This window comes from Castor canadensis, chromosome 1 (assembly GCF_047511655.1).
Source record: "Castor canadensis chromosome 1, mCasCan1.hap1v2, whole genome shotgun sequence".
NCBI classification, from domain to species: Eukaryota; Metazoa; Chordata; class Mammalia; order Rodentia; family Castoridae; genus Castor; species Castor canadensis.
In genome coordinates this window covers 154464026-154474824 of record NC_133386.1, presented here as the reverse complement: position 1 = coordinate 154474824, position 10799 = coordinate 154464026, and the positions used below count along the sequence as shown (strand labels likewise).

Sequence of the window (10799 nt, the reverse complement as noted above, 5' to 3'; positions counted from 1 at the left end):
TAAGAGACAATGTGCCTGGGTTGACTTACTCTATTCTGTAGGTATTAACTGAAACAAGTGTAATGAATATGGCATTTGAAACTAAAACATGGCAAATCATTGCAGGTGTAGGAAATTTCAGGTTTTATGCTTTATTAAAATTATGCTTGTTAAAAGACTTTATATCTAATCACCTTAATTAGGCTTCAGCTCCCAGCAGAGCCATTGTGGCAATGCATGGAGTCCATTTCCATCATTCTTACCTTGAGGATGAATATTGGTGTTCTTCAGCATGTAGCCATTATAGTGTATTCGATTGGACTTTAGGCTTATAAATCCCATTTTTCTCTTAGGCCAATCAGCTTCTGCTTTTATTTCTTACATGGATTTAAATCCAAGACTGGTTTGTCAGACAGAATTGATAGGCTCTGAATAAAGTCCAATGTACCCAGAAAGTTTTTTTCTTTTGGGGGGGTTGTCATTTATACGTTCTTTTATTCCTTGATTTGGATGCATCTGGGCTTTTACTAAATTAAGAGGCACACCTAGGGTTTTTTGTTAGCAGCTGTCTAGTGATTTATTTAATCTGACATGTTCATTTCTTTAAGTTGAAGAGGGAAAATGTCTTTAGGCATAGCAATCTGATTCTTGATTAAAAGATAAAAGTGAGATACCCCAGTTCTTTTCGAACTCACATTATTTACTGCCTACTGAAAAACTTAGCTGTTTAAAAGATGAAAATCCATATAGTCATGCTCAAAGGGTAGAAAACAGAAGCTCCCAAAGTATGCCAAACTTGTCAGTTACTTCATGTTACTTCTACATACCCTGCAGCTCTGTTTCCATTCACAGAATGCTGGAGTTATATGAAATTAAATTATTTTTATTCCAATCACTGTTGGTGATCTTGTTTAAAGTGTTGAGAATTGTAACCTTACATCATTTGACTGATTTTAGTAGGGAGTAATAATTGTTTTTAACTATACAAATAGTTAATAGAAATTTTTTTGTTAATTAAGAATTTTGTTTTAATTTTTGCAGTTTGTTTTGGTGCCATTACTTAACATTTTTTTCAATTAAGTCCATTAATATGAAAATATTTAGCATTCAAAATTCATTATAATACCTTATCTGACTTTTAAATACCCATCAGTTTGTAGATTGGAATTTTAAAAAGCAAGGGTCAAAAATTAGCTTTAATTTTAATTTATAAAAAATTATACTCAGGGTGTATTCATATTAAATATGAATTGTTTAATAGAAAATGAGAACTAAATGTAAGGTAAATTGCAATCATAGATCTCTGGACTTGTTCTGGAAAGCAAAGTATTATATAAAATACTTTTCCTTTGTCAACTGATAACTCCTATATTGAGCCATCATGTAGCATTACTGTCTCATCAAGGGTGTACTTTTTGACGGCTGAACTGTTATGAAAATTTACTGCGTGCTTGTTATACCATTGACAAACCCTCTTAGACTTTCTTATAAATTGTGCCATAAGTGTTTCTTTGGATATTTAATAAATGAATAAATGGTAAAACATCTTACTAAAAGGTGCATAGGAATGTAGCAATGCTTGATATTTCAGTAATTTGAAGAAAATTCTGTTTTAAAATCTATATACTTTCTCCACTTTGATATATACTTTTGATTACTACTTTTGTTTTATATTTTTAATGTCCAAGTAAGTAGATAAACAAACAAAGTCTATGAACCATACTGTTGCAAGGTTGGAAATGGTAAAATGGGACTGAAAAACAAATGAAACAATCAAGTGCATCAGATCATATGGACAGGAATGAATGAAGTATTTAGGTGGCTGTTTCAGGGTAGGATAACTATAAACTCAAATATGTTGATAGACCAGGCCTTAGCATAGTCTGGAGTTGAGGAAGGATTTGAAGAATTGGATATGATGGGAAGGCAATCTTCTGATGAAGGTTCATTCCCAAGGAATATTGGACCTTTGGGAAATTATACTATACCCCTGCCTTTACTCCTTCTCCTGAACATTTTTAAGGTAAAATCTGATTAATGAATAGCCAGTGTACCCATCAAGAATGAAAGGAAGCATGAAGAGCTGAAGGGTGTATATAAAGGTGGGAGACACTATTAATAGGAAGTTAGACTCCATTCTTTCCTTTCTCATTTTCTAAAAAATTCAGATTCCATGAACATGATCTTAAAGACAATTTAAATTTCATTTGCAACTCATCTTTCTTCTTGCCTGATCACTATTTTATTTATTTATTTTTTTGCTATTGTTGTCCTGGTGGTACATTGTGACATATACAAAAGTTCTTACAATCTGTCATAATTGAATTCACCCCCTCTATCACTCTTTATTCTGTCAATGGGAAACTCAGGAAACTCCTGATATTATCTGAGATCCTACAGACTTCTATGCATGCAGCCAAATGTATAATGGTTTTACTTTTCATAAATGAGTACACCAGAAAATCTCTGGTTTTTAGTTTATTAGGTTAATGATGCCCTAATTGTACATGGTAGTTTACAGTTTGCAAAGGATTTTCATATGCAGTATTTGAATCTCATAAAAATTTGACTGCGAGGAAGGGTAGATATTCTCATGTTTAGGTGCAAAAAAAATTAATGATTAATGTATTGAATACCTAGTAAACAAGGAATTGAAATAAAAATTTAGGTCACTTGATACCTCAATGTTCTTTGTATTCTTCTACGTTGCCATTCAACATAAAAAGCATGGTGTCCATGTGGAATACTTGGATATAATGGGGCCCTCTGAGGTAAAATTGAGTAACAGACTCATCTAGTTAGGACTGGGTAACTTCATTTTGCCTATACTTTATTTACCCACTGTTAATTTGTCTTTTGAGTGTGAGATGGTTCTTTTAGAACAGGAATAGTCATTTATGAGGTATATGTGTGTTTGTGTGTATGTGTGTACAGAGAGAGAGAGAGAGATTAAAATGAGGAGAGACTGAAAAGAAGAGATGATATAGTGCAAGATAGCATGTCTCTTTGCCCCCAAATATCTTATCAAATAAGTTACTGTTCTTCTCTTGAGTGATTCATTTAATCAGAACAAGTTTGCATTTCATGGATCCATCTACATGACTGGACAAACAACAGCAATAAGAAAGTATATTTGGATTTTCATGTCACTTGAAAAACTGTCATCTTTGTAATTTTTCTTATATTTTTCACAATAGTCATAGAAGAAATTCAGAGATGAACCAACGTCGGTTGTAATACACATGTGCATGAAAGCAACCCTAGGAATCTCTCGGTATAGCTATCTTTATCTTAAACTAGTAAAAACAATATGTCTTCTTATTATCTCTTATGTTTTCTCTTCAACAAAATTGGAGAACAAGAGGGCAGAACAGTTTCTGCCCAGAAACTGGGGGTGGAGGGGAAGGGGGGGAGGTAGCCTAAACAATGTATACACATGTGAGTAAAATTGACAAAAATGAAATTAAAAAAATTTAGCAAGAAAAGAAAAAAGAAAAATTCAAACCTACACAAAAAAGACTGGTATGATGATCCATTATGGACTCATCATCCAGCTTTAAAAAATTATCAATATTTTACCTATCCCATTATGCTTTTGCTTGATTAAAGTTTAATTAAAATGTAAATTACAAAATATGTTAAACACACTGAAATAATAAAGTAGACACCCAGATTTCTGCCACTATTAGTTAACATATATTAATTTTTATATCAAACCATGATCATGAAGCTACAATAATTGAAAGATTGAAATAGGCACAGGGAACACAAAATAGGAAGAGTATAAGAAAAGTATTTTGTAATTTCTCAGAATATGCCTTGCTAGCATTTCTTTTTTTTAAGAGCACTATACATAATGCAGGAAGTCACTGAGAGTGATTAAAACGTCATTAGAAATTTGTGTTTGTCACTGTATAGCCATTACATCAAGTTGCCTTGATCCCAGTATATTTTCAGATACTTTTATTTAACACCTTTTTCTGAAAATCTCTGTGAACCTTCAAAGCCTATGAAAGGAATTCTTGTGTTGGAAAAGGAAATTCTCTCCAAAAGTACTCTAAAACAATGAATGAACATTCATATTATTTTCCTTAAAACTCTGACATTAAGCTATAGTTCAACAAGTTCAGTTATTTGAATTTGAAAGTACTTTTACCTTGAAACAGTAAGTCTTATCATTTTGTAAGACTTGTCACAAAAATGATTTATGTTACTGTTTTATTTTTTAAGACCATTTTATTAAATGTTTTTTATTATCGTACTGGGGGTACATTGTGACATTTACAAAAGTTCTTACAATATATCACAGTTGAATTCACTCCCTCCATCATTCTCCTTTATCTCCCCTCCCCCCCACTCCTGGAATAGTTGGAACAGTTCTCATTTTTCCGTTTATATACATGTGTACACAATATTTACTGTCATACACCAAAATTGTATTTACTTGAGAAATTCTAATGAAGAAAATACAAACAAATGGCTATTGGCTTTGAAGGTTCATTAGAAAACTTTTTCCACACTTACTGACAATATGTACAAAAATTTTCAGTAATTTTTCTACCATAGCAGATCAGTATAGGTAAAATAATTGAATAAGTTTTTATTGATTCAGGATTAGGCAAGATCTCAGAGGTATTGAGTCTTTGTGATCATTGTATGATACAGTATAGTAGAATGTATAAAAACTGGGTGAATTGTTATTCATTTATTCACATTTATCAAGTAGACTCTTTTGGCAGCGTTTGAACTCAGGGCTTCATGCTTGCTAGGCTCTATTGCTTGAACCTCACCTCCAGCCCACAAATATTTATTGAGTTCTTGTTGTATGTCAGCCACAGTACCAGGCATTGACAAATACCCAGACATTTTAAAATTTGTTCTTGAGGTTTTTTGGTACTGGGATTTCAACTTAAGGCTTTATGTTAGAGAGGCCCTCTACCACTTACTTGAGCCATACCCCCAACCCTTTTTGCTTTAGGTATTTTTCCAGTAAGGTCTCACTTTTACTTCTGGGATGGTCTGGACTGTGATCCTCCTATTTACATTTCCACCACACCCAGCTTTATTGATTGCGATGAGGGTCTCACCAACTGTTTGAAGGCTGGACTTGAAACACGATCCTCTCATCTTCACTTCTCAAGGAGCTAGGATTGTGGACGTGGGCCACCATGCCCAGCTTGAAAGTTTGTTTTTTTTTTTTAACAGTTATCCTTTTCTATCAATTCATTATAGAAATCCAATCAATTCATTATAGAAATCCAATTAACTAGTGTTGTTTGTTGTAGTCTAGTTAGAGATTTTAATGTCATAATTTTGTTTCTTATATTTAATAAAACTGGCAGGTATATTTTATTATGGTCCAGTTAGCATTATCTGACTGCAGCTACCCTCCCAAATAACCTACAAATAGTCTGGTTCACATAACACGTTGTAATTTATAACCTAACTTGCAATTGAAGCATATGGCACATGCTTTCTTGGGTAATTTCAATATGTACTAATGGTTATAAATAAGAATAGATAAGAAGGTGTTTAAGGTTTAGGACACATACTTCATCGTTATTAAAAATTATTCAGAATATTCAAAAATTAAATGAACACAGTGATAAGTACATGGGACTAAAGTTTGAACAAAATACAGCCCCACGTATCAGAAGAGCAGCCTACAGGAAGTAGTAGGGGGGTAGGTGTGGTATGAATGTGGGGGGCACACTGACACACATGGAATTTTATAGCAACTATACTTCCACTACCATACCACTTCAAGCACACATTTGTAATTGCCTAGTTATGTGCCAGGATTCCCTATAAAACTGAAGCTCAACCAGGCAGGCACCTTATTTGTTTAATTCACCTTTTTCTTTCCAGAACCTAGCATATTGTTTGGGACATAGGAGATGATCAATAAATGTCTGTTGGGTGAGTGAATATAAGGAGTTGTACTACTATGAAAAGGAAACAAAACTAAGGCAACATAACAAAAGAATGAATAAGGAGAGGAATATAGACTAAAGAGTATAGGAGAACTAAAGTATCTTCTTTGAAGTGAATAAATATGAAAATATTTCTGTACCTGCATATAGTTAAAACTAGTTTTATTTGTATTCTGTCAGAATAATCCTTTAGCAGCTACTTTTGCCTACTGAAAAATCACAATGACATTTGTAAATTTCAAAATAATTCCTGAAGCAATAGAAACTAAAGTTTGTTCAGTAGCAAATAAGCCAAATTTTATGAAAATTAACAGCCCATGTGAAATAAATATGGCGAGTCTGTTGATTAGATTATTTGATTAGCATAAATACCCAGTTCTCTACTGGATATAATAGACAGCAGAGGCAGTTTGGTATACTTGAGAGAGAAGGTATCTGTAGTTTTAGGTGATTGGAGTTAAAATTGTAGGGTTGAAAATAACACCTCTTTTGTTGTTAAATATTATCCTGAGAAAAAAAGAAGTATTCCATTTCATTATTACGTATAGGCACATTATTTAAATGTCAGCATTGTAAACTATGCATAATTATGATCTGAACTTGGTCATCTTTTATATTTTTAGCAAATCTTTCTTTTAATATATCAAGGGTACTTTAGTTATTTTAAACCATAGCTATTTAAAGGAGAATTACTGGATCCAGGGAATGTTTTAAAGACTGAAATTATATTACGTTACCACTATTAAGTGAAGCTTCTTTTCTGGCACAAGAAATATGGCAATATAATCACATTTGGTGTAGGCCTGTTTATGTCATTTACTTGAGAGAATTTCTTGGGCTATGTAGTGCTCCATAACGTGAAACCAAAAATTAAAAGTGTCAGCAGTTCTAATAAAAGTCACACAAGTAATTCTTAGTGGTTTTAGAAAGGGTCTCCAATATATCACTGTTGGGTGTTTATATATGTGTGTGTGGTTCTGAACCCTTCTGTAAACTATAGCCTAAAGATTTTTTCTGTTAAATATCTGGAAGTATTTTATTTGTAATAGTTAATTGTTTCATCTTTTAAACATGATGAGTCTTAGGGACTTATTTACTTCATTTTTGGCAGTCCTGAGGTCTGAACTCAGGATCTCCTGCTTACTAAGGGGACACTCTACCACTTGAACCTGGCCCCCAGCCCTTTTTAATTTTTCTTTTTAGTGTTTTTTTTTTTTTTTTTTTGGCTAGAGTTTCATTTTTTTTTTTGCCCAGGAACAGTCTTCAACTGTGATCCTCCTACCTTTGGTCTCCTATGTGTCTGAGACTTCAGGAGTAAGCCATCATGCTCAGCTTATTTGTTGAGATGGAATCTCACCAACATTTTTTCCTGGGCTGTCCTTGAACTGCCATCCTCCCAATCTCCACCTCCTGAATAGCTGAGATTACAGGTATGAACCACCACATCTGCCCTGTATTTGGCATTTACACTGTGCAACACAAAATCTTCACTTTTTGTTATGAAATCATTTAAGTGTTCCATGTAAAAATTTTTATGTTATACTTCTATTTTAATATTTTTAATCAAATTTATTTTTTAAAGTAGGTTGTCATATTTTCTTGTTTATTAAATGGTCTTTAGGTAAGAAAAATTGCCTGTTTCTTACCTGAATACTACTTGAGTCATCTACTGCCTGATATTTGGTTTGAATATTGCCATTTAATTAATATAAACTGAGTGGTAGCAAAAGAGAGATTTTCATTTCCAGTTAACTTTGATCTTAAGCAGTCATATATCTATGTGATTTCATAGGTCTCTCTGTTTTTGCACTGCCTTTGTCTTTCTCAGGGTGTGTGTGTGTAAACATTAAATAAATTTTAATTATGATATTTTTAATATGGACAATTTATAGATTTGTGTTTTATATCATGCTACAAATATATGTATGTGTATTATAATCAGACTTCAAGTAATGAGAGTACTAATTTGAAGAAAGTAGCTTAAAATATATAGTTTTTATATTTGATAAACTAATAATGAATTATCAAAATTTATAGCATTTTGGTATATATACTTTTCAAAAATTGATATTTAGTTTGAAATTTCTTTAAATAATCTCAAAATTTATTATTTTTTCTAAGATCTAAAAAGCTTAAATATTTAGTAATGATTAATCATATTTTAAAAAATTACAAATAGACATCTCAAAACTGCTCAGTGTCAAAAGGTTCTTATAGAAATGTTTTTCTCACTGCTATGTTCTTTTTAAAGAGGAGTTGGTGATACTCTTACTTTGTGGTCTTAGCGAGAATAGTTTCCACATCTATTATTTGGCGCTTATGTGAGGAATTCAGGTATTAGTTATATACATACATATATTATTTTAAAACTATTAGCATATATTAATTGTATAAGGGGATTTCGTTGTGATATTTACATATTTGCTTACTATGTATCTTAATTAGGTTCACCCCTCCATCATTCTTCCTCACCCCTTTCCTCCTTTTAGAACAACTTCAACAGGTTCCATTGTTCTACTTCATACACCTATGAGAAGCACAACTACCATATTCTCCTTCCTTCATCCTCACTGTTTACCCTCCCCCTCCCACTGGCACCCACCCAGGACAGGACCTGTTTTACCTTCCTGTCCTTCATGTTTTATGTGATAGATATTATTTTTAAGAACTGGATTTTATTCTAAAGAAAATAAGCACTATAATTATCTTTTAAAACAATCTATACTACTTAGTATTAGAAACACAAATAATTTAGTATTGGATAAGATTTATGATACTTAGAGATGTTAGTTTTTTGATGGTTTGCATTTGTGCTTTGACTTTGCACAATATTTTTTCTTTCTTAAAATATTGCTACAAGGCAATTGGTTGAGAGTAGTCTTTAAGTAAATGAATATATTTGGTTACGAATTTTGACAAAAAATTTTTTCGCATTGAAACTTGAATAGGTGATTTTTGTCCTAGGAAACTAACTTCATTTTAAAATATGAATGTGGTTTACGGCCAGCCCAGCAAAGATAGGAAGACCCTATCTCAAAAAGACAAAATAAAAACAAAAGTACTAGGGATGTAGCTCAAGTGGTAGTATGCTTACCTAACAAGTGAGAAGCATTGGATTCAATCCCCAGTACTGTATAGGGAAAAAATGTACACACACACACACACACACACACACACACATATACGTATATATAAAGAAACAGTTATATCTGGCCAATTTGATAGTTACTTGCCACATGTATGTTACTTGCACATGTTCCATGTGCAATTTTCTAGCAGCTAAGCTTATAAACATATTTTAAAAATAAACTTTACTTTGATTGTAGAAAATATACCATTTATTAATGAGAAGTAAAACAAATATCTTTACTTCCTTCTAATAAAGACTAGTAGGTATGGTTTCATTATCCTTTTATCAAATATAGATATTTTATTATTCTCTTATAAAATTTAGTCGAAGAGTTACGTGGTCGTATCTCCTCATCTCAATAGAAGGGATAAGAGTGAGGCATTTTATTTGAGTTTCATGACTGTGTTTTATTGTGAAATCAATACCTAATAATATTTTTGCTAAAATTATTAGTTGAGAATCATGAGATAAAGCATCCTAAATTAGACTTTCTTGCAACCACTGTGCAATATTGTGTCCTGCATTTCCCAAATCTGTAGTGTTGTTTTCAGTATAAAGATGTCTCTCTATATAAATATTAACATGTTTGGAAATCATAATATCTAAGATATAGAGACGTTACCATATAGCACTACCATATAGATGTTGTATATAGTGTATATCAAATTCACTGAGTGTAACTATATATAATGTCTATATAACTTCTGTACATGTAGCTCTGTATGATTCTATAAAGCATAAAGTTCTATATGCTTTGCAGAAATTATATATAAGTTACATATATAATTACACACAGTGTGTTTGTTATACATATATACAACTTCTACATGGTAGATTGTATCTTAGCTATTATAATTTGCATGCATGTTAATGTTTATATTTGTGTATGCATATAATCCTGTGAAAACGCACATGATTTTTCTGGAATCTGGAGATAGGAATATATGCTGTATGTCTTTGGGAAATTTACTTAGTCTCTCTGAATCTTTTGTAATACTGGGATATTATTAATCATGTAATTGATGCCATAGTAACATTAAATGAAAGTTAATCAGTATGAAATCACTTGTCTGACCCAAGTACTATCTTAACAAATATTAACATGGAGTCTGTCTGTGTGCTTGGTATAATCACCATAGGGTCTATTAAATATGTATGCTATTGATGACTGAGAACCAGGAAAGTTTTGCTGTGTTTAGAGATTTTGTTTATGTGATTTATGTAAGCTTTACTTTTGTCTAAGAAATACAGCAGGAAAATTATATATATATATATGTATATATATATATATAAATCTCAATAATATGTAGGGGTGTGTGTATGTGTACATGTGAAGATTGCTCTGACTTACAGATAAAAGTCATCTATTTGGTGCCAGCAATTCATGTGTCTTTTATTCATACTTTTAGATAAATAAACATAAAAAGCTTTTTTGACAAAGTAGTTCTGGTCTCAGTTACAGAGAGAGGGAGGAGGAGGGGAAGGGGAGGGGAAGGGAGAGGGAGGAAGAGGAAGAGGGACAGGGACAAGGAGAGAGACAGAATGCATACAGGCAAGGTAGCAATGGGACACACATATAAAACTGAAAACAATGTGAAAAGTTATAATTTGTGAACATTTGGCACCTTGGGTCCTTTTTTTTAAAACAAGGGATTTATTCTGTTGCTATATTTAAGTTTTTAGACTTTTGATACTTGGAAACTTCTTTGGAAAGTTAGATACAAAGTGAATAAAAGAACTGTCTTTGATTAGTTCTT

General features: G+C 32.1%; 1 protein-coding gene across 21 annotated transcripts in view; it reads left to right on the top strand.

The window, feature by feature from the left end:
• Sox6 (SRY-box transcription factor 6) overlaps window positions 1–10799 on the top strand; it is a 576267-nt gene that overhangs the window by 282836 nt on the left and 282632 nt on the right. The window contains exon 1 of one of the 21 annotated variants that reach the window (XM_074042217.1): window positions 7136–7342. The exons of the other annotated variants lie outside the window; for them this stretch is intronic. The gene's annotated coding sequence lies outside the window, so the exon portion shown is untranslated. Of the gene's footprint in view, window positions 1–7135; window positions 7343–10799 lie in introns of those variants that run through there. 21 annotated transcript variants of the gene reach the window in all.